Genomic DNA, 4,852 nt, shown 5'->3' with positions numbered 1-4,852 from the left:
CGATCCTAAGAACACGGGCTCGGGGAAGGAAGTCACTACCACGGTATAAAATTGTATAAACGTTACCCGTTTCTGTGTGCGTGCGTTTTCTGAGAAATGACCCCCTTTTGCTATGGGGCCGGGACTGGAGTCCCAGTTTGGGACCATAGGATTCCCCGCACTCGACTCCTGACTGATTCGACCTAGGGTTAGCTCTGTGTAAACACTCTTTAGACGTGGGTGTTTTATGGATTTCTGTCCTTCGGGAGAAACGACTGGCCCGGGTACAGGAGTGAGTGAATGTACCGACCGTCTTCTCCCATCTCTCTCTCTCTCTCTCTCTCCCTCCCACACACAGGCACACGCGCACGCGCACGCGCACGCGCGCACACACACACACACACACACACACACGCCGTTTCCGGGAGCGCCCACTTCATGCGCTTCGGTCCACCGTGACAGATAGTCCAACTGTCTGTCCAATCATCGTGAGTGGCTGCGCCTAGGCCCCGCTCTGAACCTCTCCGTACTGTTCGTGTGTCTTCAGCAGGTCCTGCCTCCACCCGTGGCATCTAGCACGGGCCGATGGGTCCCTGTCCTCTCTCCCTGCCGTGGACGCCCCCCTCCGGCCCCCCGCCCCCGGGGGCTCTCTGGTCGACTAGTGGTGGGGAGTGTGCCCGAGGGCTGAGAGACGTGGTCCGAGAGGGGCCGGGAGGAGGCCTGCGACCCAGTGTGTACCCACTCCCGCCCCCACGCTCCCTCCCCCACGAGGGAGCCCGTCCTTTCCAGGCTGACACTTGGATCGGTGGATGACGGGGGTCACCTGGCGGCGGGCGAGCGTTATGGGAAAATCCGGTAGGCGTGTTGCGACGTCCTGCCACAGAGATGGCTCTGGCGACAGCCTCGGGCCGCCCCACCCTGGCCTCCGGCCAGGCCCCGTGAATGTGTTCTCTTTGTCCCCGACTTCTTTCTTTGTTTCACCAGCCGGCGTGCTCTGAGAATGTGAAGTGTATCATAGTTCCACCCTGGGTTTCATGATCCTAAGATAGGAAGGGGTTTTATGATTCCACGACAGAAAGGTTTTCTCATCCTATCATCTCTCCCCCCCCCTTCTTTCTTTCTTTCTTTCTTTCTTTCTTTCTCTTCCTCCTTCTGCCTTTTCTTTACTTCTTTGTTGTTTCCTTCTTTCAGTCTTCCTGTCTTCCTTCCTGCCTGCCTGCCTTCCTTCCTTCCGTATTTCTTTCCATTTTTCTTTCCTCTCTTCCTTTCTCCTGTTATCCTGTGTTTCTATCTCTGTTTTTTCCATCTTTCTTCCCCCTTTCTACTTTCCTACCTTCTTTCTTTCTCATTCTCTCCTTTCTCTCTCCTTCCTTCTTCCTTTCTGTCTCTTTCTATACTTTCTCTCTCCTTCCTTCTCTCTATCTTTTTCTCTTTCCATCTTTCCGTGCTCTTTCTTTTTCTCTCTTAATTTCCTTTCTTTTTCTTTTCTTTCTTTCCCTCCTTCTGTCTGTCTGTCTGTCTGTCTTTCTTTCTTTCTTCTTTCTTTCTGCTTCCATCCTTCCTCCCTTTTTCTCATTCTCTTTCTTTCTGCCTGTCTTTTCTTTCCTTATTTCTTCTTTCCTTCTGTCTTTCTGTGTTTCCTATCTCCTTCCTCCCTTCCTTTTTCTTTCTTCCCCGTGCCCTCTTCCTGTCTTTTCTTATTTACTGTTTTTTTCTTTCTGACTTTCTCTCTCTGTTTCTCCGTCTCTTTTCTTTCTGTTCTTTTCCTTTCTCTCCCTTTCTCTGTTTCTGTTTCTGCCTGTCTGTCTCTCGGCTATGTTGTGGTCTGTGCAGAGACGGGTTTGGTGGACGATGTCGGTGGTCGGGCCGACCCATCCTTTCTTTGATCCCAGTGCTAGCCAGGCCGGGGCCTGCTTAGCTTCCAAGATCAGACGAGATTGGGCGCGTTCAGGGTGGCGTGGCCCTAGACTGACCCGTCATTTTTCGATGGCTTCCGTGGGGAGTAGGGGGACTGTGTTTGATGCCCCCGGGGGACCTTCTGGACTCTGAAATGATGGGCTCCAGAGGGTTGCCCCGTGTTTTGCAGCAGACCTCTGGTGGCTGGCGCCGGTTGTGGTCGGGCTCCACCTGGCGGCCGCTTTTCTACAAGTCTCTTGTCCTCTGAATCTTCGGTGCAGCAGGCAAAGCAGGGGACAGTCCCCGATGCGAGCGAGGCTGAGTTCCGGGAAGCAAGCAGCCTTCGCGGGGCCATCTGGTTCGTGCCGGGACGCCGGCTGGGACATCTGGGAGGCAGAGCTTGGGCCTGCAGGGCTGTGTGGCGGGAGGACGTTGTCGCCGCGCTTCCAGGCTCAGCCAGCCAGGCGGCTTGCGGGGCTGCCCGGGCAGGTCGACTAGCACGCTGTGGCCGCTTTGGAGACCCGACCCACCCCGCGGGGACAGGAAGGAGACGGCACACGCGGGCGGGAGAGGAGGGTGTCCGGCGACCGGCCGCCGTCCCGTGCATGCGTGTCCCTCTCCCTCGGCCTCGCCTTTCCTACCCATTTTCCCTGGTTCCCGCTCAGGAGGCAGGGACAGCCCTGTGAGTGGCACCCAGTCGTCCGTGGCTTCTTCCGAGTCCTACTCTGGGGGCGCGGACCGGGCCCTGGGTGGCGCGGGTGGCCGGCGAGGGCGACCCCTGTCGGCCCGCGGGCGCTCGTGGGCCGCGGCGGTCCCGTCCCGATGTTTTCTCCTCCACAAGTCCCCGTGCTGGGGCCGGGGACCGGGCCCTGGGTGGCCCTGGGTGGCGCGGGTGGCCGGCGAGGGCGACCCCTGTCGGCCCGCGGGCGCTCGTGGGCCGCGGCGGTCCCGTCCCGATGTTTTCTCCTCCACAAGTCCCCGTGCTGGGGCCGGGGACCGGGCCCTGGGTGGCCCTGGGTGGCCGGCGAGGGCGACCCCTGTCGGCCCGCGGCCGCTCGTGGGCCGTGGCGGTCCCGTCCCGATGTTTTCTCCTCCACAAGTCCCCGTGCTGGGCCCTGGGTGGCGCGCGTGGACGGTGAGGGCCTCCCTGGCCCTCTACGCCACGGGGGCCGACCAGATGTCCCTGAGTGCCCCTTGTCTGCTGGCGCTGGGGACGTGCTGGGGACAGGTGGCCGTGTCGAGTGTCGTGGGGGCAGGCGTGTTCAAGTGGCTCGGTCCCCGTCTTCCTGCGCGGTGTTTTTGATCACCTCATATCGTCATCTTCCGCCTGCAGGTTAGTACTGACACGCTGTCCTTCGGCGACTGTCGCTGGAGGGGTTGGGCCTCCGCACGCGGACAGGGTTCTGGGTTCGTGGGGATCCAGCGCCCTGCCCTGTTCCCTTTGAGCTGACCGCCTGGGCCCGCGCGCCGGCTCTAGGGCGTCGGAGTGTCCCGACGGTGGTGCCCGCCTCTCGCGTTGGTCTCTTGTCCCCTCGAGAGACGGCACCCGGGGGGGGGAGGTTTGCGGCAACCTTCCCCCTTACCCCGCTGGCTCTGTGCCGTTGCGTGTCAGGCGGTCCTCGTCTTTGGGTTGTGCTTGGGAGGCGGGGCTGGCGAGGCTGAAGCGGGCTCCTCGGATCGCTGTCCTCGCCGGCCTGACTGACCTCCCCCAACCCTCCCCGTCCTCGGGGCCTGATCGATGTGGTGACGTCGTGCTCTCCCGGGCCTTGAGCCGCGTGCCAGGCGAGGGACGGTCCATTCGTGGTGAATGGTGGCCGCTCTTCTCGTTCTGCCCGCGGGCACCTCACCTCTCCTTCCCCGCCTGTGGGCGGTGCGTGGGAGGCGCGGGTGCGAGACTATCCGGCCCGACCGCGGTCGCCCCGCCCTCGGCCTCGTGGCGTTGGCGGGGGGTCGTGAGTCCTCTTGACGCAGCGGGCAGCCCTCGCTCGCCCTGTGTGGCTGTTGCCTGGCCGGGGTCCCCCCTGCCCGTGACGGACGGGTGCGGGGCCGTGCCGCCCGCCCGGTCGCGCGCCCCGTTTGGCGCGCGGCTGCTGGGTCTGCGTGGCCCTTTTGTGGTGCCCCCGGAGCGCACCGGGTTGTTCTCCAAGGTGCCCGAAACCGAGCGGTGGTTGTCGTCCTCGTTCCCGGCGTCCCCCTCTGGTCGCCGCTGCAGCGTCTGCTGCGTTGGGTACACCCTCGAGCAGCGTGCTTGGGGTTGGGGGGGGTCGAGGCGGGCAAGCCTAGAGGCATCCTCCTGCGCTGCGTGGGCGGGCGGGGGGCGTTGTCTCGGCGTCCCCACGATGTGTGCGTGGCGGACTTCGAAAGGCGAGCGCACGGCTTGTGCTCTTCCCACCCTGCCCGAGGTGGGGTGGTTGCACGGTCGTGTGGGCGATCGTGGTGGGGCCGGGCCGGCGACGTGGTGCCGGCCGGCCCCGTGGGGGGCCTCTGCCACCGGCCTGGTCTGCCTCGGTGACCCCTCTCCCATACCGACGGGGGAGTGTCCCCCTCGAAGTGAGGTGGCTTTTGGACCAGGGGCCCCGACCGCGAACGCTCAGGAGTCGCCAACCGTGCGTGTTTTGCCCCATGCCGCAGACCCCCCCACACCTCCCCGGGGCGTGCCTGAACGCCTCCGCCCAGGGCCCTTACGGGGGCGACCGGGGGTCGGGGGCGATCCACCTTCGGCGAGAAAGCGTCTTCTCTAGCGATCATGGAGGCGTGTCCTCTTCTGGGGTTTGTCGGATCCCCCAGCCCGCCGCCTCTCTGCGCGTCGTCAGGCGCCGCCCCTGCGGCTGCCAGTTGTGCGTGGGCAGAGTTCCCTCCTCCCCTGCCGTGGGGGTGGAGCGGTCCGCCGGCCCCCGCGGTGGGGGCCGAGTGCCACTCTTCGCCTAACGTGGTCCGCGCCTCCCCCTCTGAACTCTGGGGGAGGGTCACGCCGGGC

This window comes from Eulemur rufifrons, unplaced genomic scaffold (assembly GCF_041146395.1).
Source record: "Eulemur rufifrons isolate Redbay unplaced genomic scaffold, OSU_ERuf_1 scaffold_388, whole genome shotgun sequence".
NCBI classification, from domain to species: Eukaryota; Metazoa; Chordata; class Mammalia; order Primates; family Lemuridae; genus Eulemur; species Eulemur rufifrons.
The sequence above is the reverse complement of the archived record's forward strand: the minus strand, read 5'-3'. Positions refer to the sequence as shown.